Source organism: Pan troglodytes, chromosome X (assembly GCF_028858775.2).
Source record: "Pan troglodytes isolate AG18354 chromosome X, NHGRI_mPanTro3-v2.0_pri, whole genome shotgun sequence".
Lineage (NCBI taxonomy): Eukaryota > Metazoa > Chordata > Mammalia > Primates > Hominidae > Pan > Pan troglodytes.
In genome coordinates, this window is record NC_072421.2 from 8,431,441 (window position 1) to 8,455,780 (window position 24,340).

Genomic DNA, 24,340 nt, shown 5'->3' on the forward strand with positions numbered 1-24,340 from the left:
ATAAACAGAAATCTTGGAGAACAGGCATGGGAATAGATATTAAGGGTATGGGATAATGGTGGAAAGAACATAGAGTTGGATCAGGCTGAATTTATTGATTTGGGCCCACTAAGTAGGGACTCTGCTTTTAATGTTGCAGCTGGGGAGTTAAAAAAAGGTTCTAATAGTTTATTTGCTTGGTTAGCTGAAATATAGATTCAAAGATGGTGGTAAAGGCCAAATGGAAGCCATTAGAGCTGCTCCTACCTAGAAAAATAGTGAATAAAAACAGTATCCCATCCCTGGAGGGATTGTGGAGATTAGTGTCACCATCAATGCACCTTGAAAGATGCAGGGGTGGTGATTCCCACCACATCCCCATTCAGCTCTCTTATTTGACCTGTGCAGAAGACAGATGGATCTTGGAGAATGACAGTGGATTATTGTAAGCTTAACCAAGTGGTGATTTCAGTTGCAGCTGCTGTACCAGATGTGATTTCATTGCTTGAGCAAATTAACACATCTTCTGGTAATTGGTATGCAGCCATTGACTTGGCAAATGCCTTTTTTTCCATTCCTGTCCATAAGGCCCACTAGAAGCAATTTGCCTTTAGCAGCAATATACCTTTACTCTCCTACCTTAGGGGTATATCACTTCTCCAGCTTTGTGTCATAATCTCGTTTGGAGAGACCTTGATTGCTTTTTGCTTCCACAAGACATCACACTGGTCCATTGCATTGATGATATTATGCTGATTGGATCCAGTGAAAAGAAGTAGCAAACACACTGGACTTATTGGTGAGACATTTGCATGCCAGAGGATGGGAAATAAATCCAGTGAAAATTAATGGACCTTCTACCTCAGTAAAATTTTTAGAGGTCCAGTCGTGTGGGGCCTGTCGAGATATTTCTTCTAAGGTAAAGGATAAGTTGCTGCATTTGGCCCATTCTACAACCAAGAAAGAGGCACAACGCCTAGTGGGCCTATTTGGATTTTGGAGGAAACACATTTTTCATTTGGGTGTATTATTGTGGTTCATTTATTGAGTGACCTGAAAGGCTGCCAGTTTTGAGTGGGGTCCAGAACAGGAGAAGGCTCTGCAACAGGTCCAGGCTGCTGTGCAAGCTGCTCTGCCACTTGGGCCATATGACCAGCAGATCCAATGGTGCTTGGGGTGTCAGTGGCAGATAGGGATGCTGTTTGGAGCCTTTGGCAGGCCCCCATAGGTGAATCACAGTGGAGGCCTCTAGGATTTTGGAGCAAGGCCCTGCCATCTTCTGCAGATAACTACTCTCCTTTTGAGAGACAGCTCTTGGCCTGTTACTGGGCTTTGGTGGAAACTTAACCTTTACCTATGGGTCATCAAGTCACCATACAGCCTGAACTGCCTTTCATAAACTGGGTGCTTTCTGACCCACCTAGCCATAAAGTGCGTCGTGCACAGCAGCATTCCATCATCAAATGGAAGTGGTATATACAAGATCGGGCTCAAGCAGGTCCTGAAGGCACAAGTAAGTTACATGAGGAAGTGGCTCAAATGCCCATTGTCTCCACTCCTGCCACCCTGCCTTCTCTCCCCCAGCCTGCACCGATGGCCTCATGGGGAGTTCCCTATGATCAGTTGACAGAGGAAGAAAAGACTAGAGCCCGGTTCACAGATGGTTCTGCACAATATGCAGGCACCACCCGAAAGTAGACAGTTCAAGCACTACAGCCCCTTTCTAGGACATCCCTGAAGGACAGTGGTGAAGGGAAATCTTCCCGGTGGGCAGAACTTTGAGCAATGCACCTGGTTGTGCACTTTGCATGGACAGAGAAATGGCCAGATGTGCGATTATATACTGATTCATGGGCTGTAGCCAGTGGTTTGGCTGGATGGTCAGGGACTTTGGAAGAAGCATGATTGGAAAATTGGTGACTAAGAAATTTGGGGAAGAGGTATGTGGATCGTCCTCTCTGAGTGGTAAAAAACAAGATATTTGTATCCCATGTGAGTGCTCACCAACAGGTGAAGTCAGCAGAGGAGGAGTTCAGTTGTCAAGTAGGTAGGATGACCCATTCTGTGGACACCACTCAGCCTCTTTCCCGAGCCATCCCTGTCATTGCCCAATGGGACTATGACCATAATGGCCATGGTGGCAGGGATGGAGGTTACGCATGGGCTCAGCAACATGAGCTTCCACTCACCAAGGCTGACCTGGCTACGGCCACTGCTGAGTGCCCAATTTGCCAGCAACAGAGACCATCACTGAGCCCTCGATGTGGCACCATTCCTCGGGGTGACCAGCTAGCCACCTGGTGTTAGATTGATTATATTGTACCTCTTCCATCATGGAAAGGGCAGAAGTTTGTCCTCACTGGAATAGACACTTACTCCAGATATGGGTTTGCCTATCCTGCATGCAATGCTTCTGCCAAGGCTACCATCTGTGGACTCATGGAATGCTTTATCCACCATCATGGTATTTCACACAGCATTGCCTTTGACCAAGGCACTCACTTTGTGGCTAAAGAAGTGCAGCATTGGGATCATGCTCATGGAATTCACTGGTCTTACCATGTTCCCCTTCATCCTGAAGCAGCTGGATTGATAGAATGGTGGAATGGCCTTTTGGAGTCTCAATTACAATGCCAACTAGGTGACAATACTGCAGGGCTGGGGCAAAGTTCTCCAGAAGGCCGTGTATACTCTGAATCGGCATCCAATATGTGGTACTGTTTCTCCCATAGCCAGGATTCATGGGTCCAGGAATCAAGGAGTGGAAGTGGAGGTGACACCACTCACAATCACCCCTAGTGATCCACTAGCAAAATTGTTGCTTCCTCTTCCTGCGACATTATGTTCTGCTGGCCTAGAGGTCTTAGTTCCAGAGAGAGGAATGCTGCCACCAGGAGACACAACAACGATCCCATTAAACTGGAAGTTCAGATTGCCAGGACACTTTGGGCTCCTCCTACCTTTAAGTCAACAGGCTAAGAAGGGAGTTACAGTGTTGGCTGGGGTGATTGACCCGGACTATTAAGATGAAATCAGTCTACTATTCCACAACGGAGGTCAGGAAGAGTATGCATGGACTACAGGAGATCCATTAGGGCATCTCTTAGTATTACCATGCCCTCTGATTAAGGTCAATGGGAAACGACAACAGCCCAATCCAGACAGGACTACAGATGACCCAGGCCCTTCAGGAATGAAGGTTTGGGTCACTCCACCGGGAAAAAAACCATGACCTGCTGAGGTACTTGCTGAAGGCAAAGGGAATACAGAATGGGTAGTAAAAGAAGATAGTCATCAGTATCAGCTACTACCACGTAACCAGCTGCAGAAACAAGGACTGTAATTGTCATGAGTATTTCCTCCTTTTTTTGTTAAAAACATGTTTGTATGCATGTGTACACTTGTTCTAAGAAAATATCTTCATTTTTTCCCTTTGCTTTATCATGTGACATAAGATTTATTGACATTATATCAGCATTTAAGTATTGTTAACTTTATGTAATAGTATTTGGGTTGGGGATTGGTGTGTTTCCGGTTGTACAAAGAATAGTTGTATTATGTTAGGCATAATTATGACCTCATTATTGTCTTTATTTGAAGATTATGTATGATCTCAGGAGATGTGTGTGGGTTCAAGTTGACAAGGGGTGGACTTGTGATGATTAATACTGAGTGTCACCTTGATTGGAGTGAAGGGTACAAAGTATTGATCTTGGGTGTGTCTGTGTGGGTGTTGCCAAAAGAGATTAACATTAGAGTCAGTGGGCTGGGGAAAGTAGATCCACCCTTAATCTGGTGGGCACAATCTAATTAGCTTCTAGTGAATATAAAGCAGGCAGAAAAACGCAAAAAGGCAAGACAGGCCTAGCCTCCCAGCCTACATCTTTCTCCCGTGCTGGATGCTTCTTGCTCTTGAACATTAGACTCCAAGTTCTTCAGTTTTGGGACTCGGACTGGCTCTCCTTGCTCCTCAGCTTGCAGATGGCCTATTATGGCCTCGTGATAATGTAAGTTAATGCTTAATAAGCTCCCCTTTGTGTGTGTGTGTGTGTGTGTGTGTGTATATATATATATACACACACACACATATATGTACATATATACATATATATGTGTGTGTATATATATATTAGTTCTGTCACTCTAAGAGAACCCTGACTAATACAACAACTGAGCAGGATATATTAATATCAGTGCTGAGCCACTGGTTTGTGGGTATGTCATTTCCACAAAGACATCAAAATGCCATTTAGTTTGTTTTGGTCCATCATTCAATAATACCTCCCTTTAGCACTGAATGAAAGTATTTTATTAACATTTATTTATGCTTACAATTATTTCACATCTTTGTCAAGGCAAATTATGTAGAGTGCTTTGTTTTTTAAGTTTAATATTTGTAAAGTATGTGGAAGTTTAAGTATACATGCATATAAAAACTTGAATGATGAATTCTCCTACCTTTCCTTTTGTAATATGCAGTTTTTGCATGTAACAACATACAAAATGTTCATTTGGAAACACTTTAGTAAGTATGAAATTCAGAATATATTTAAAGTCAGTTAAATATATTCTTTTGCTGAGTTTCTGAAATTCCATTTATGGATGGTTCAAAACACCATACTCCCATTGGGAGGAGAGGAGTGACTGCCTCTCATTTTTCCTTGTTCTTTTCATTTTAATTGGCTCCTATATACCACTCTTATCTTTTCAAGGTTTTCCACATTTAAGAAAAAAAGCAAATTCATTCAGATTCTGTTTTTCTGCCTGCAATCACTTATACAGGAATAAGTGAGTCCTTATGGGGAGCATTTAATTCCTAAAGTTTGCATTTTTCTAAAGGATTTTCCTTTTACCCAACACATGTGTTGATGTGTAAGTCTTAAGTACTACTTCAAGTTTCTAAGAAGATCCTTAATTGAGATCTCTTTCAGTAGTTACAGGGGCAAAATAAGCACTGCAGAGGTCCATGTGAGAGTTCTATTATACATACTGGGCTGTATGACTATTTGTTCTATAGTGGAAGGACAAGAAAGAGGCCATAATGTACTTAGTGATGGAACAGTTGATATTTATGCCACCCCTTACCTCAAGTGAGTAACTGTGTACTTGAAGTCACTTTGGCAGATATTCTGAAGGGAAGAAAGTTTTTGCCCTTAAAAGTTATTAGGGGTGTGTGTATGTGTCTGTTTAAATGTGTGTATACGTATAAATGTGAGTGTGTATGTATGTGTATATGTGCATATACATGTACGTGTGTATACATATAACATGCATATATGTATACTCTATGCATATATGTAATGTGAATATATGCACACACATACATATATATATGACTTTATTTTTTAGAATTGTTTTTAGTTCACAACAAATTGATCTGAAGGTCTAGAGCTTTCTGATTTACCACCTGTTCTTCCACCATGGCATTTCCCACTATCCATATCCCCCACCAGAATGGTGCCCTTCTTATACCCCATGAACTTACATTGACACATCATTATCACCCCAAGTCCATAGATTATTTCAGGGTTCACTCTTGGTTCCTTTTTTTTTTTTAGTGACTATTTTTCTCATGTCACCTGTGCTAGTAGTCCCTGTTTTATTTTTCATAAAGAGAACATTTTATTTATACTTTTTTGTGACCAGGAAATGTTAGGTCAGAATATCAGAAACAAGTCACACTAAAACAAATGTAAAGATTCACTTTTCTTCCGAAAATGGCAAGACAGATAAGTTTTATTTACATACATATGCTTGAAACATTGCAGTTAGTCCCTTTAAATTCTAGACCGAAGCACATATTTTCTTTTGTTCCATAATAAATATTCCCTTTAAGGAATGGCTGATATCAAGAGCATCATGTCTCCTAATATAGTCTCACTCAACAGCTGAATGTTGAAATGTACAGCCACAAAGCACTAAATATATCCTTAGAACAATGATGTACTGAACAAAATTCAGAGGTCATATGCAAAGACAGCTCCCAAGGAAGTTTGCTCACACACCAGTGGCAAGTCCTTTCCTTCAGCAACTGAAACCCAGGAGAAACAGAGTCTCTTGCCTCTGCTTCTTGGAGAGGGGTTCTCCTGACACCGGAGGGAAATGGCCATCTCATCTCCCTGATGTTAGTTAAAATTTCATCTTGGATTGATAGGTTCATATCTTTGTGAAGATATCTAAATTAAGGTGATCCAGCCAAATCACTAAATACTCGACTCACTCCTTAGGAGGAGCTTAACTCTGCCCTGATTTCTGTGTACACACCTCATTTATTGCACTCAGAGTACAAAAGCTCTGAGATGTAAAATTGAACCAGGCAGCACATTGCATTCTTATCCAAGTGAATCAAGGCTTTCTCAGTGCTACTCATCCAAAGCACATTGAAATCAATTCTTCTTATTTATTTGTAAAACAGACAGTGATGATGGTGTCTGTGTCAGAGGGTTACTGTGAGTGTCAGAGGAAACGATGATGGTGAGAAGGTTAGACACATGGTACATGTTGAATTAATGTTAGCTATTAGTTACCAATACCTTCATGATTTTTATTGGTATGTAATAGTTGTAAATATAAAAGGGTAAATGTGATATTTTGATTTGTGAATATGTAAATATCAGATCAGGGTAGTTGGGATATTCATCATCTCAAACTTTTATCATTTTTTGTGCCGAGAACATTGCAAATCTCATCTAGGTATTTTGAAATACAGGATAACTGTAGTTACTCGAGTGTGCTATTGAACACTAGAGCTTATTTCTTCTCTCTAACTGTATGTTTGTACCCATTGTCCAGCATTTCTTTTTCCCTGACATCCCTCCTACCGTTTCCAGCCTCTGGTAACCACCATTCTACTCACTACCTCCCTGAGATCAATTGTGTCCAGGAATGAAAAGCAAATAAGTGGTAAAGATGGACGAGTTGATATAACCATGACTGGTCTATTCTTTGTCTGCTACACTTTCTTTCCTCTATGTGTGGCAAGTGCCTACTTACTCTTTTAAGGCTTGTGTCAAAGACCACCTAATTCTTCACCTTTTCTGGAATCTGTTAGTTCTCAAACAAAATTGTGCCCGTTTTCTTCTCTTTTAGTGGTTCTGTACCTCTCAAACCCCGTATCGTGGCTGTTACTTAAACATTACCCTTGAGAGTAAAACTTTTATCATAGTTTTGTTTTTGGAACCTTGCATGTTTCTAGACATACAGGAGGTGCACAATATACATGTACTAAATAAATGAATGATTGGTCATTTGAAAGAATAAGTGTTGAATACACAGCAATTCTCCAATCTCTGTGTTTATGCAAACACAAGAATTAACTTTGCCTAATTCAAATATTATATTGAAATTTATTCAAACTTCCCATTTTCCATGAATTAAGCAGACATCCGTTGTTACTAGATTTTCACTAATCAGTTAAATCTCTTTTGCCTTGTATCATTTTAAAAGAGCATGTGGAACAAAATCAAACAGCTTAGGTAGTTTACATCTCTTGAGCTCACTATTTTAAGGAGCGAAGTTCACCCCGCCACTTGCCTATCTGTCTCAGTACTCACACAACACTTGCATCGATGTCCTGCTAATGTACATCAAATCAAATATTCATACCTGCTTTTAAGTGTGCTCCCGTCAACAAACAGTTCACTTGGTTAGTATTATCTTCCATCCAGGATCAAGATAAAATATGTGCCAGAGAAAGATGCCTTATAGAGATTCTCACAAGGTACTAGTTACACATAAATTAATTACTGGAGCAGACATTCCTACCTTTTAGAAAGTGAAGACTTGTTCATAGGAGTTGAGAGTGAAGAAAATCAATTCTTGTTGAACTGATAAATGTTCCTTCTAGATAGTTTACATTGCCATTAAAGCATAAAGTTGCCATTTTTCTTTATCTGTCAGCTACTTATTGCACAAGCTATTCTGGCTTTTCAAATCATATCTTTTGGTCACTTGCCAAGTGCTTGGCAGTTGGGTACACATGGATTAGCCAGTAAAAGAATCTCAGAACTTTCCAGCTATTTTTGATCAGGTACACCTGTAAATCTTAAAAAGCCTATAAAGAAATACCTAACTAGCACATTGGATACAAGAAACAAAAATCTCACGTAGGAAAATAGTAGCTGAAGTTCTGAATGTTGACTCAACTTAGGAAATTGCAGGCATTAGGGAGAAAAATCCTTAAAGCTTAAAATTCCACTAGGTGGTAACCACTGTTAACACACACATGCATTTCCCTCTTCATATTTGGGAAATTGATGGTTGTGTTTTCTTTTTAGGGTGGAAGAAGGAATTCTCCCTTAAGGGAAGGAAAATATAGGAAAAAGAACCACTCTTTGAAGGCATCTGTTGTCCAAATCATGAGGAAGAGCTTGTAGTTCTGAGTTGCACAAATGTGCTTTAGTTGTTTTTCTGTAGGATACTTGGCGAGGTCACCTGTTTCACGATAGCTGTGTCCTCAGACCCAGTGTAGGAGAAGGGTAAAAAAATGTTGATTGGATAAATGTGTTACATTGCTAGTTCATACCTCTCTGAGCATTTCTTGAAGCTGCTGCAGGTAAAATTCCTCCATCTTTTCTTCATTCTGTCACTTGCATATTGGGAGCCTTTCCTACTGCCCTTGTTATGTTGCTTTGGTTTGTGCGTGAATTTTTTCCATTACATATGTTTGTACTTCCAGGATCTCGCACATAACTGTGCTCAATAAATATCAAATGAATGCATGAATGACTGAACACATGAGTTTCAGATGTCCTTTACAGCCTTTTCTCATTGAAGTATATGCTTGTTCTTTGCCTCTTAAAAAGGGGTACAACTCAATGAAAATAGGGTTGCCAAATGTTGCAAAACTAAGCTTAGTCTTAACAAAACTAAACATAGACATGCCATACGATGTAGAAATTACACTCCCTGGTAATTACCCAAATGAAAACTTATGTCCACACAAAAACTTGTATGCAAATGTTTAAGCAGCTTTATCTATCATTACCAAAATTTGGAAGCAACTAAGATGTCCTTCAATGGGCGAGTGCCTAAACAAATTGTGGCACATTCATACAATGCAATACCATTCAGCAATTGTAAGAAATGATCTAGCAAGCCATGAAATGATCAGAAGGAACCTGAAATGCATATTGCCAAAAGAAAAAAGCCAATCTGAAAAGGCTGCATGCTGTATGATTCCTGCTATATAGATGACATTATGGAAAAGGCAAAAGTATGGAGACAGTAAGATGTTTAATGTTTACAGGGGCTGGGGACAGGGAAGGATCAATTGGTGGCGCACAGAGAATTTTTTAGGGCAGCCCAAATACTGCGCATCATACTAAAATGATGGATACTTGTCATGATGCATTTGTCAATATAAAGAGTGAACCCTAATGGAAACTATGAACTTTAGGTTATAACGACGTATCATTATTGGCTCGTCAGTGATAACAAACCTATCAGTCTGAGGTGGGATATTGAAAGTGTGCATGTAGGTTTGTTGGGGAAGGAGGTACATGGGAACCTTACGTACTTACTGCTCAATTTTGTTGTGAATCTAAACCCATACTAAAAAATAAAGTCAACCCAAAAAGTACGAGGTACTCAAATAAATGCAAATTTCAGATACACAATGAATACTTTTTTAGTATAAGTGTGTCCCAGGCAGTCTTTAGGACATGATTATACAAAAAATATTTCATTGTTTACCTGAAATTCATGTTAAACAGTCCTGTATTTTATCTGGCAGCCCTACTTGAGAGAAGACATCTGATCTTATAGCTTCTTGGTGTTCACCACAATGTCAGGGGAGATGTTGGGGACTTGGGCTTTGCTTCTTGGAGAGCTGCATGAGATGACTTCAGCAGTACTTCTTCCAGCTCAGGAAACCACACTACTGAAAAAACCTGGATAAACTGAACACACTTTGAGGAGAGTAATGAGAAAGATGACTCAAAACCAAGTTTCAGGATGTGTGGTTGATGACACTGAGGTTATATAATCTGGAGAAGGGATGATCGAGGAGTAATGGGAAAGTTGTTGCTAAGGCATCTTTTTCATAAAGATTAATAAAGTCATTTTCTAAAGCTGCAAGGGGTAACAGCAGTGCCAGTGAGTGAAGGCCACAGCAAAGCCTATTTCAGCTGGCTGGTGGGATTCTTTTCTAATAGCAAGAGTCATTCAACAATGGAAGGGGCTTCTTTGAAAGGTGGTGCCTTGCTCTATCCTGGGTGTATTTGTACATAAGCTGGGTGATCCCATGGCAAGGGTGCTGATGTGAGCATTACCATATGAATGTGTAGACTGGCTGGTGACACGTGTGTGTGGGCTCATGCACACAAAAGAACTTTAACATAGTACTGACCTTTTCATTCATTTTTATTGAGATATTGCACATAGTACAAAATTTACCACTTTAAAGTATAACTATTCACTAGTTTTTAGTATATTCACAAGGGTGTACAGGTATCACCATCACCACTATCTAATTCCAGAACATTTCTGTCATCTCAAAAAGAAAGCCATTAGTAATCACCCTCCAATCTTCCCTTATCCCAGCCCCTGGCAACCACTAATCTTTCTGTCTCTATGGATTTGGGACTGGTTAATATTTAAGGTAAGGTCCCCTTGAACTTGGAGATTCTCTTGTCTCTGTAAGGAGGCCCTTGGGATCCACCACCCAAACACAAGGAGGTCATTCCCAAGGACAAAGGAATCTCAGCACACTGGAATCAGTGTTAAACTCAGACCCTCAAGAAGTTAGAATGCACCATCTTTAAATCCCACATTCTTTTTTTTAAAATTTTTTTTAAAATCTTCATTTGGATTGGTTTATTTTCTTTTATTATTATTATACTTTAAGTTTTAGGTTACATGTGCACAATGTGCAGGTTAGTTACATATGTATACATGTGCCATGCTGGTGTGCTGCACCCATTAACTCGTCATTTAGCATTAGGTATATCTCCTAATGCTATCCCTCCCCCTTCCCCCCACCCCACAACAGTCCCCAGAGTGTGATGTTCCCCTTCCTGTGTCCATGTGTTCTCATTGTTCAATTCCCATCTATGAGTGAGAATATGCGGTGTTTGGTTCTTTGTTCTTGCGATAGTTTACTCTCCAGTGGCGCAGTCGGTTAGCGCGTGGTACTTATAAATCCCAAATTCTTATGGCGGCACTGTCTGTTCAAATAATAGTTTTTTTTTTCGTTCCATATAAACATGCACTGGTGAGCCTGAGACTTAAAGGAAATGCCATGAAGTCAAAATAGTGAAAACTACATTTTACTTTGTCAACCTAAATAACAGAGAGTCTCTCCAAAAGAAAAGATGTTTATTTGTGAACAGGGCATTGCAATAGAAACACACATGCCATAGTAAACTATACGCCTATTCAGGGAGGTAAAGGAAGACAAAAGTTTTTAAAGGGAAAAATGAGGAGGATGATGTAACTGTTTTGAAATCATTATCTTTGACTACAAAAATCAATAACAAAGGTGACACCAGTCCGAGTTTGGTCAGGGAGTTGTTTGGCAGATGTCCTTATAGAAGTATTTTTTCTGTAAGGTTGCGATGACATTTGTGCAAGGTTGTGGTTTTTGCAGCCTTTTGTGATAGTTTTTGTTATCAGACCTACAAGCATGTGAACCATCTCCATGGTTTTCCCTGGCTCTGTTTGCCAGGATTTTCTTAACACTAGTCACCCCCACTTCATTCTCACAACTTTCACAAATTGCAGCCTCGTTTGTGTGTGCAATAAGCCTTCATTTCTATTCTTTTTTGAATATTCTACAGATGGGGTACAGTTGCTCTCTAGGGTTTTTTCTTTTATTTCTTTTCTTCATTAGTAACTTGTGATTCTGAAAAGAGGAAGTAGGAAATTACAACATTGTTTGTGCTAAAACTTGACATAGCATGATTAGAAAAACTGTCCTTGGGCACAATTGTGATGAAGACATGAGTGGGTTCTCTCTTGTTTCATCAGGACAGCTGGTAAACTCCCACACTTGTGCTTCTAGCCTTTCTTTTGGCGGGGCATGAAAAGCTCAGCTACAATAAATCATCGTCTAGCCTAAGACATTTATGAACAGATATGTTTTATGAGAGTAGCACATTCAGGATCTGATGAAGACATCTGCTTTTTATTCTCAGTGTGTCACATCTGGGTTAACTACTTTGCAAAAGTGTAGAAATGTTATCATTAAAAATGAATTTGGGTTCAATTGTGGCAAGAGCCACAGCTGAAAACAATGACGGGTTGACAGTTGCCTGAGAAAGCTAGGGCTTTTATTTATTTATTTTAAAGCTATGGCTAGGAGAGGGCTTAGGGACCAAAAGAAAATACTCTACAGTGAGACTTGAACACTTTGCTTAACTGTGATCCTGCTCCCGGGTCTGCTCAGGGCACTTTATAGGTATTTTGAGTCAGGGGGACGTTCACATGCTGTCAATGTGTAAGGAAGGCTCTCTGTGATGAAATACAGTGTGGTGTTGACTTGATGAGCCCACTGTTTTTTCTTAAGGAAATACCTTTGTATTGACTGCATTTGAGGACAAGTAGTGACTCATAAACCTGGAGCAATATGAGGATCTAATAAAATCAACCCCTTTACCTCATACATTCCTAGTGGATGCTCCACAAGAGTTCTGGGGCTACTCAGGGCAGGAAGCCATCCTCACAGGGTTCCCAAGAATTCCGGACAGAAAGAGAGTCATCATTCAGCATTCCTCAGGCTGCACTTGCACCCACTTCCTTGTAACCACGAGCCCCATAGCACTAGATCCTGACCATTTGCATCTCCGTTGTTCCTATCGAAAGGATCTCTGATGTTAGAATCAGAGGCTTCTGTTTAAGAATTGCTTCAGCAGATCCTGAATTCCAGTGAAACAGCTGAGGCCAACCAGTTTGAAGATCCCCACAGAGGAACCCAACCAGCGTGAGAACACAGCTTCTTCATCACCCTGTCCCATGACTTCACCCTACACTCTTCTACCAATCAGTGATCTCCACGCTTCGGCCCACTCCAAAACCCTTAAAGCCCCTAGCCCCAAACTCCTTGGAGAGATGGATTGAAGGTTTCCTCTCATCTCCTCATTTGGCAGCCCCATGATTAAACCTCTTTCTCTGCTGCAACCCGGTGTCTCGGGGCAGTGACTTGCCACATGCATGGGGCAATGGACTTATTAGGTTACAGGAGAACCTTGACGTACAGAAATGTGGAAAAAGTTTACAAACCATTTAGGAACAGCAAAAGGGACTTGTGGCTACATCACTGGGAGGACGTCCTATACAATCATATCCTCCCAAGTTGGCCTGACAACAGAACATCCATACCCCAATATACAGGCACTGGGGTCGGTTAGCAGTGGAGGATGTGGAAGCAAAGGTGAAACCAAGCCAAGTGGCTGCACCACCCCTAAGCAGCACTGTGGCGGCCCCTGATAGCTTGGTTTGCCATTGTCCCATGGATTTGGCTAGTAAGGAGATGATGAGACAAGATAGATTCTGACAGTGTAGGACTTACACATACATGTGTCCTCCAAAGCTCATATGCTGGAACGTAGTCCCCAAAGGGAATGTATTAACAGATGGGGCCATTAGCAGGCGATTAGTGCCCTTATAAAAGGGCTCTGGGGACTAACTCGTCCCTTTTGGCTTCTGCCATGTTGAGGACCCAGTCACAAGTTGTCATTTTGGAAGCAGAGAGCAGTTCTTACTAGATACTGACTCTGCCAGTGCCTCCATCTTGGACTTTCCAGCCTCCAGAACTGTGAGAAATAATTGTCTGTTGTTTATAAATTACCACTCTCAGCTATTCTGTGATAGTATCACAAACAGATTAAGACATTCCCCCCTACCCACGCTGCCAGTTATTTGCCACAGACAAACCATCCCTTTCTCTCTTTTGAGAGGGAGTGATTGCATTGTTGTCAACACCTAGGCACTTGGCAGCTCTCAGTTACTTGGGGACCAAGGTGAAAAAGACTTAAACTTGACAAGTGAGTGAGAAAGAGGGATGAAGAGATAACATCTCCCCACCATCTGGCTTAGCCAGCTGAAGAATAAGATAGAAGGTCTTATTGCAGCTGAACATCTGGTTGAGCTCATGGACTCACCTGGAGATGGATGACTCTCCAGCAAGACCTGCATCAAAACTGCTCTAATTGTTTTTATTAGTTTTCTCTGGCTCAGCTTAGTGGGTTGGGTTTTTTTTTTTTTTATAATTGGGAAGCTCCTGCCTTAACTTCTGTGTCAGTCATAGTGATAAAATATGTTGAGTATGCCCTACAATAATGATGTATACATGCTTAGGATGCAAATTGCATCTGTGTGCATGAGATGGAGGTCAAACCCAAGGGTGTCCTCTCTTGAACTTCCACCGTAAAACATCAGACCCCTAGGGCTTCCTCGTGCTTGACCCCTGAGGGTTCACCAAATCATCGCAGAAGAGTCTGCTTGGATTTTATCCTTACTTAGATACTTGTAGATGCTTTATTATTGCTATTAGTTATTTATTAATCATTTTCTTTTAGCACATTATTTTAATAATTTTTGTATTGCTCCATTCTGTTACCATGTCTTCAAGAGATAAAGAGAGCATCAAAAGATGATTTGAATCTCCACAGTGAAAAGGCACAGTGAGTAGCTATGAACATCAACCTTAACCCCAAACAATAAACACTGAGATATGCTGTGGCAATATTATAAGACTTTAAAGAAACAAACAAAAATCCTCCCCTAAAGCCTCCAGAAAGGAATGCAGCCCCACCAACACCTTGATTTCAGTCCCGTGAAGATTGTTTTTGGACTTTTGACCTTCAGAACTAGAAGATAATTAATCTGATTCGTTTTCAGCCACTGAGTTTGTGGTCATTTGGTATAGCAGGAATGGGAAACCAACACAGTGTCCATTTTCTTTTCAGTTGCTTTGTGTAGTTTTGTGAAAAGATTTATAGAGATTTTTTTTAAAACCTCACCATTGTCATCTTGTTTTGTCTAGGATGTTGTTTTCTAAATTACATTTTATTTAAGCTTTAGTGCACTGGACTAAGTTGACTGAGAATTATTAAATATATTTTCCTCCCCCAAACTGTTATTGGAAGCAATATTTTATAGGAACGAACACAGGGTTCATGATACTGGCTCTTAAACAAAATGTGTGTTTTTATAGAAAATATTCTGGGCTTGCTCATTGTTTATAGCAAGGGAAAAGGAAACTTGTGTTCCATTTTCCACTCCCTTTTACCGACACATTTTTTATGGATATTGAAGCTATTGCTGGTGTCTTCCCTGTAAGTGACACATTTGTACTTTTCAAAAACCATTTTAGAGGTATCAAAGATATGAGCTAGTGAAAACCACCTGCTTATGAGCAAGAAGAAATGAAGCACATTTGCCTCCATTTTTCGGGATTGCAATGTATGGACCATTCATTGAAACCATCTTAAGACGTGGATAAATTTGGGGACTTCTGGAAAATGTCTTTTGCAATGTAGTGAATGTGGATGCTCAATTGATGATGTAAAAAAATAGACTCATATAATACAGTGAAATGAGCTAATTAAATATGTGACATTTATTGTGGCACAGATGTAATAGATAAAATCTTTTTTTTCATATTCTTCTTAACTTCTTTTCTTATGGTTAAGCCAGTTTTGCTTAAGGCTTAAAAATCAACACCTCTAAAACCTCTGGCCTGTCTTCTTATTTGCTGTAATAGGACACTGTCTTCACTACACCCTGTCAAAGTTCTGGTGCCTTAGAGAATTTTGGGGCAAGGATGGCCTGCTCTCCCTGACCTTCCCTTGTGACTCTCATGAAAAGCATGTGGCTGACAGTGATGTGTGACCCATAGGAATAGTCATCTGGAACTGGGAAGTCTTCTGCACAATTCATGTCACTTTTCTAATTGTGATAGAAATCTCATATGTGCATCAGAAAAATAACTTTAGGACGTGGTGCTGAGCCTAGATTCTAAAATCATAACTCAAATCACACCAAATGCAGCTTGGGGACTAGAGTACAGATTAAACTCATGCCAGTAGAGCAAGCTTTGGGCATTGGGTTCACCACTGAAGATTCAATCACCATTGAAATGCTTACTCCCAAGTCTGGTGTCCAAAGTATTCTCAGATCTGAGACATTAACATGAAACATATTTCTCTCTCCCTCTCTCTTTCACTGCATATGTTTTTGCAGTGCTTTCTAAACTCATCCAAAGACTCTATCATTAATCCTTTTTCCATCAGTCCAATGGAGTAGGCATGCAAAGGCATCTTATTACAGTAGAGATTGGAGGAAGAAGGTCCAGAAAGGATTCAGAGTTACATTGTAGTCAATATATTGTGATATATGCATTCTCTCTCTCTCTCTCTCTCTCTCTCTCTGTGTGTGTGTGTGTGTAGTAATAGTAGTAGTAGAAGTAGTAGTAAATTAGTGATAGAATGATTGAAAGCACGCTGGACTGATTCACCTCAATCCTCTGCAGAATGATACAGCCTTCCTTACCATAAAAAACGTAACCTTTTTTTTTTGCCATACATTTAGGGCTCCATCAGTAATTATTAAGCAGCAAATAGACAATTGCCTGGAGAGCCCTCCCTAGAGCCCACCTTCCTGCCATTATTTCTCCCTCCCTTATTCCATTAGCCGTATGGGAAATGATCTGAGCTCTCCCAGCTAGCCTTCCTGGTTCCAGCTCTGTCCTCTGTCCCAACCACTACTTGTTGCTTTCCCTGCACATGCCAGGGTGTGCGGGCTCTGACTGCTTCTCTCTTCCCTTAGCACAAATCACCCTCATCCAGTGTCTTTTGAGTTGAGATTTCATTTGCATAGGGCAAGTCCAGAAGGAAGCTCATTGTAAAATATTTGAGAGTCAGGTGTGTGTGTCTCATACTTTGGTGCATCCTCATGGCATATCTGTTATGATACTTTGAATCTAGTAGATGTTTGAAGATTATTAATTGGTTCCTTGAATTAGCACAACTAAGCAATGAACACAAGAGGAAACCTCATCATTTCAAATATCGGCATTGTGGAGATCTTTTTGGGTTTTCTCTTGCTACTTTGGCATGCTTACAGCTCACACAGCATGCCTTTGGACATGCACAACCCCTGAAACTACTCACCAAGACATAATCAAACTGGTTGTGTGTTTAAGCACACAGCTGCCTAAATATCATGTGGATATTATTGAGATTTTATTATCCAGATGTAATGGGGAAATATCCTAATGGAAAACACTTTACTCATTTTCTGTGAAAGGTGTAACTGTTTTGAAGATTGATTGGGCTGACCAATAAGCATAGAAGGGATTACAGAAAGGCAACCATTTGTAGAAACCCATACTGATAAGTACTAGGTGAACAACATGTTTATTAATCCCACTTAAAAAAAAATGTATCCAGCTTTGGCCAGAGGTTTTCCAGTTTGTCTTCCCATCTGATGCTCAAAAACACTGTGTAAGATATCATTATAAAAATAATTATAGTCACACTACAACTGGCAATGGTACACAGAATTGCCTTGCAGAAGGTCATGCAGTTAGTAAATTGTAGAACAAGATTATCACCAAGCCTTCTGACTCCAAATTCGGTGTCTGTTATATATCACCCTGGCTACCAAATTCCAGGACCCATGGAATCTCCCAGAACCTATGGATAGACATTAGGGAGGCTGTAAACACTCGGAAACTATATGTGCACATCCATAATTACATCTTTCTCAGGGAACACACCTTGATATTTCAAATTTCTTAAAAGGTTTTATGACGTTTACAGACCATCAGAGATAAAAAGCATAGGAAATGAAAACTATAAAACTTAAAAGAGGCAGCTTTCCATCTTTTCTGTTAGAATACATGCTTATCACTCCCACAGAATGTACCCTCAGAAAAAATCTCTGTTTTACACTAGTGGCATATTGATTTCTTTGTTGACGGCAATAGGGGCAGTGATAATGAAAGGTGATGGAGTTTCTTTAGTTATATGCAAATATAATATATAAGTTGTGTTGCATTTCCAGTAGCCAAATATTAGATAATGATTTTTCCTGATAAAAATCACTAATAAGATTCATTTGTCTCTCTCCAAACACCAGCTTCTCAATATGAAAAGGCATCTCTGAACTACTGTTATTGACTTAGAGATATTGTTCACTGGGGATGGCGTCATCATACTGCAACCAGTAAGAATGGCGTCACTCCTAGAGGAACTGTTCATACAGAGGAATCCTGCACAAAGCACACCCCTGGTATTGGGCAGTGCACAATTGCACAACTTCACACAGTGACCCTGACTCTGTGAGCAAAAATGGAAAACAATATCAGGGCAGGAATCTGAGAGCAGGCGAGCTCAGGAATAAGAAGCTAAACACTGGCTACATATCAGATAGAGACTGGACAATACACAAGTGTCAAAGGACAAGATAAATGAATGACTGACTAGACAGTTGTCAGGCTGCCTGTGAAGGTAGGATGCTCTCCTTCAGTGTGTGGTCTATACATTCAAAGATTGAATATGGCACCACGTCTCCAGTGAGAAGATGACATGGGTCATGAAGCAAAGAAATAAAAGTAGAAAGGTCCCCACTCACCATTGTTCCCAGTGACCCACTGAGGGACTTTGTGCTTCCTGTCCTTGCAACTCTTGGTTCTGCAGAATTAGAGGTACTACTAGTCCCCCAAAGGCAGCATATATTTGCCAGGGGATAGGAAAGAACCCTGTTAATTTTATAAGCAACAGAGGCTGCTTGGGCACTTCAGGCTCATTGTTTCCAATACGCAAGTAGAAGTGTTGCCATCTTGACCTTCATTATTAGAAGAGATCATGATGCTGTTACACAATGGAGCAGGGAGGAAGACGGGTGTCACCTCAGGATTTACTGTGACCAAAATGAACAGGGACAACGACCCTGGATTTCAAAGAACATAGTGCCTGAGCTCAGTGCCCCCCAGGAGTGAGGACTTCTGTCGCTTCAAGTCACGACCAGCAGAAATGGTAGCCAAGGGTATGGGATCTAGAAGCATTTTGAGAGGAGACAGGAGATGAATGTCTGTTGTGATCCTGAGATGAGATGTTGCACTGGGGCTTCAGGTTTTTCTCTTAACCTGTTTGTACTGAGCTTTCCCCTAGAAGGAGAAGCCTGCTGGGATCCTGAAGAGAAGTGTTCCCCAAACAGAGATGGGTGCCTCGGATGGAGTGTGGCGGACTCATGACATGCCACCCAGATCATCCTTCAAGGATGGTCTAGGCCGGGCGCTGTGGCTTAGGCCTGTAATCCCAGCACTTTGGGAGGCCCAGGCAGGTGGATCATGAGGTTAGGAGTTTGAGACTAGCCTGACCAACATGGTGAAACCCCGTCTCTTCTAAAAATACAAAAATTAACCACGCGTGGTGGTGCACGCCTGTAATCCCAGCTACGTAGGAGGCTGAGGCAGGAGAATCGCTTGAACCTGGGAGGCAGAGGTTGCAGTTAGCCGAGATCGCACCACTGCACTCCAGCCTGGGTGACAGAGCAAGACTCGGTCACAAAAAAAGATGGTCTTGCTGGCCAGCCGCAGGTGTATGGTTAGGCGGCAGATCCTTTCGGGTTCCTTTGGCTGCAGAGAGACACGTGTTTCCCTGGGTGACCCACTTCCAAAGAAGGCATCATGCAGGGATGTAAAGCCCAGTCATTTGAATCCAGCATAGGACAACACTAACAGACATTTGCTCCCTAGCTCCTGTGGTTCAAGGCTGCATTGCAGCTCATCTTTTCCCTGTACCTCATCCTATTTCCATCTCCTCCTTTTCACATGTGTTGATCCATAATAAATACCTTCCTCCAGGATCCATTTCAGTATCTGCAAGAATAAATACCTTGAGTGATTTTCAAAGTTTATATTGTCAATTTTTTTAAAAGGCATACACTGTATAATTTTATTTATATGTGGTATCTCGAGTGGGCAAACTCCTAGAAACAGATAGTGGCCCCCTAGGGGGCTACTTGGGTGTGGGGCAGGGGAAATTTGGAATTGTTTAACGGGTATACAGTTTCATTTTTGCAAGATGAAAAAGTTGTAGAAATTGGATTTACAACAATATGAATATGCTAAATACTGAACTGTATACTTTTTTTTTTTTGAGACAGAGTCTCGCTAATTTTTTGTATTTTTGGTAGAGGCGGGGTTTCACAGTGTTGGCCAGGATGGTCTCGATTTCCTGACCTTGTGATCTGCCCGCCTCCACCTCCCAAAGGCTGGGATTACAGGCGTGAGCCACCACATCTGGCCTGAACTGTATACTTAAAGATGGTTAAGAGGGTAAAAATGGTATGTTCGTTTGTGATAAGATTAAATCAATTTAACAATAAAATAGAAACAAATGAATCAATAAATCGGTCTACATATTCATTGTAGAGTTCCTGAAATAGAAATTATTTATTATTCTTATGAGACCCAAAACCAGGTAAAATGGATTATATATACATATAAGTGTTATATATACATATCATTGTAAGTTTTGTATATACATATAATTGTAAGTTTTGCACTAATGTCACAGTTTCCTTGGAGGAATTTTTAATAATGTGGTTTAGTATTTTCTTCTTAAGAAGAAACTAAAGATTTATTTTTGCACATTACGTGTCACCTGAATAAGTGTTGCAAATGTAATATGATTTCAACATGAAATAGCCTAACAGACTTCTCACCTGCCTATTACCTTAAAAAATAACCAAACTGAACACAAGAAAATGAGATTGCTGAAAACCTTCACTCTGAAGTGAAGAACCTGAGTTGTTCCTGCAGGTGGCACTGTCCGACAATAAAAAAGACCAATCTATGACCTGCCCTGTTAAAAATTCAACACTAGCCTTCTTGAGCTAATGTTTAAACGTATATTTTCTATAGTATAAAAATGAACTTTTTTGTTTGTGGTAATATTTATTAACAACTGTTCTTGTCCTTTATTCAAATATAGATATTTAGCTTTCACTATTGAACATTAGATTGTTATTTTTAGTATTTTTTAAAGGTATTCAATTAGTGAAATAATATCTTAGATTTCTGGAGTTTATATATTTATCATTATTATTAATTTTCCCCAAACCAAAAAATCCTGAATCATCCTGAATGCAGCTAAATTCTTCCTTTCTAGGTAAAGACCATTGAGTGATACCTGACCACACATACTTGGTCACCCTGTGGGTGTGTCAGAAGCACCCCAGTTCTTCTCTTTGGACAGGCACTGGGGCTTTTCTTGAGTTAGATAAGAGGAAATTCCTTGGCAAATGGTTCATTTTGTAGCACCTCACAGGATTTAGGAGCTTAACTCTATGCCTGATACCTTGGCCCCTGTCCCCTTGGAAGAACCAAGGTGGAAATATTGTTGCCAAATAGACTATTCACTTCAAACAGAAAAATAATGCTTGTTACTTTCTGTCTCCTCTGTTGACATTCGTATTCAAAAATGACTTTTCCTGTTCAATTAAAGTAGGGAGAATGAGTTCTTAAGAGTTGAGAGATTCCATAAACTCAGGGAAAGCCTTCATTTTATTGACTCTTTTCAATTGTTTCTCAATGTCTTAATTCACTGGATCCATGCAAGGGTGTGTAATGTGCACTTTCAACAAAAAGCAGCCTGAGAAGCAGGCATCTAATGGCCTGGTGCTAGTGCTCTGTTGCCTTTTTACAACTGTGTCAACACAAGGCTTCCTCTACGCCCTCCAGCCTTCATTCTGAGCACCCAAGCCTTTGTGCTGGGTGGCTTCTTCTTTCCTGACTCCAGCCTTCATTCTGAGCACCCAAGCCTTTGTGCTGGGTGGCTTCTTCTTTCCTGACTCCAGCCTTCATTCTGAGCACCCAAGCCTTTGTGCTGGGTAGCTTGTTCTTTCCTCACTCAACATACATCACAAAAATACTTCATGTGTCCAGGCCACTTTTGTGTTTAACTTACCCTCCCAATCCTCTTCTGCAATTTATTTCAAGATACAGACTCGATGAATTTAATGTATAGTATGCCTCCTGAACCTCATTTAAAACTCAGTCTTTTAAGGGTACTTGTGACTTGGTTTGACTCTTCTGAGCATTAGAATCTTGCCCCCCATTGTTGAGAAGGTTCATCTTTTCAGGTACCTCTCTCTATAATAATTTAAAGAGCATTCTATAAAATCTAGCTTTACAAATACAACAAAATGTTGAGGATAATGAAGCCCACACTCTATAATAAAACTCAATAGCTTGCCAAATGAATATTCAGACACTTGTATCAATATTTTCTAGATATGCAACAGATTCTATAAGGTATACAACAACTTGAAATAAGACTCCAGGTTCCACTTACTGTTGAGATGGAGACAAATCCTGCCAAGCAACAAAAGTTTGTGCTTGCACTGCTTCCTGTTTGGTTGTGAATTAATATTGGTTAGGGGCAAACATTGGAGCACCTATTTGCACTGCATGAAGACATTGTAGGGAAACACCTTTAAAATTCCTCTAGAAATACTAGCTCTACTTTAATCAATTTATGCTTTTTCAATTTGCATTCAGTGCCCTCTGGCTTATAAAGGCAAATACTCAACAGCCACGCCTGTCATTTTCTAAATCATTTCCATGTAGAGGCTTTGGAAGGGACCAACCCACCCTCATTTATAACATGCAAGAAGGAAGTGTACCTCATATACCTTCTTGACCATATCTTTATGGACCCACAAAAAGGCCTTCATTGACCCAGAAATGGAAAAAAAAATCAAACTAATAGCCATATGTGAGTGCTTCAATTCAGACTCTAATAATGTGAACTTCTAGAACCATGTAGCGTGAAGTGGGAAGTGGGGCATGGGTTAAGGATTAGAAAGGAAATAGAGTCTCAGAAATAAAGCACTGTTATAGTCTGAATGTTTATGTCTTCTAAAATTTCTGTGTTGAAATCCTCATTCCCAGTATGATGGTTTCAAGAGGTGAGGCCTTTGAGGGTTGATTAGGTATAAGGGTGGGGCCCTCATGAATGGGATTAGTGCCCTCATATAAGAGATCCCAGAGAGCTCCCTTGCCCCTTCCACCATGTGAGGACACAGCAAGAAGGTGCTGTCAATGAACCAGGAAGTAGGTCCTCACCAAACAGTGAATCTGCCAAGTCTCGATCTTGGACTTCCAGCCTCCAGAACTGTGAGCAATAAATGTCTTTTGTTTACAAGCCACCCAGTCTACAGTATTTTCTTATAGCAGACCTACTGACTAAAATAGGACCTTCCATAATTTTTTTTTCCAGGACAGCAGATGGAAAAAAAAAAAGCCTATCAAAGAAATCCAAAAGATTAGAGATTATGTAATAGTCTGTGAAGACACTTCTGAAAGCATGGTCTGCATATGGCTGAGGTGCAGTGAGATAAGTTTTTAACATGACTCTGACTGCCCTCTCTAGATTGCATTGACCCTGGGCCACCTGGAACCAGGGGACTTCTTCCCCTACCCTCTAGCAGGGAGCTGCGTGCAAACTCAGCTGCCCATGACAGGAGGGCCTGTAACTACCCCTTGGGTTCCAGAGTCTCTAGGTGCCCAGCAGCTATAAATGGCTGCTGACCAGTTCCAGGTGACCAGACAGCCGAGAAGTTTGTGTGTCATTTCACTGATAAGGTTGCCCACATGCTTGTCCTATACACAAAGGAGAGCAATCAGGTGGCCGGGTGTCCAGCCTAGACCCTCATGGTGTGTCCAGCCATGCTGTCCTCTGCACACCTCTCTGAAGGATGAGGATGGACAGAAACAGTGGTTTCTCTTCTCTCATTGACCTTGGCTTTTGAATGTACCCCAGTCTCCAGTGAAAGCTATCCCTTCACCCATGCTGTGTCATTGTCGGATTTCTTGTAAATGCTGATGCAGCAGAGAGACTGACCATGCAGTCACTCATCCTGCCCTAGTTACCTAAGTTAGAAGCAACCAGAGCTCTTCTAAAAGCACAAATTTCTAATGCTCAGGCACAACCTATTGAATCAGGATGAGCCTGAATTTTTAAACAGGTTCTCAGGTGAGTTCTACCAGAAAATGACTTTGAAAACTAGTGATCCAAGACATTGTTTCTCAAACCATTAGATGACCTGAAAGGCTTGTGACAGATTGCTGGGGCCCAGACTCAGAGTTTCTGATTCCGTTGATCTGGGGTGGAGTTCTGTAATTTGCATTTTATCCAAGCTTTGGGGTGATGCTTTTACTGCTGATCCTGGGAACTAAGTTTAGATAACCACTAGCCTAAGTCTTAGACTCTAAGAGAAAAACAGTGCTAATGTAGTCACAGTAACCTTTGAGGAAGCTAAGAATTTTTTCTGGTGTCTACATTCCTAACATAAGAGAAGAAAAAAATGAAAATACATATTCTGAAGCAACATACTTCTGGCTTCCTTA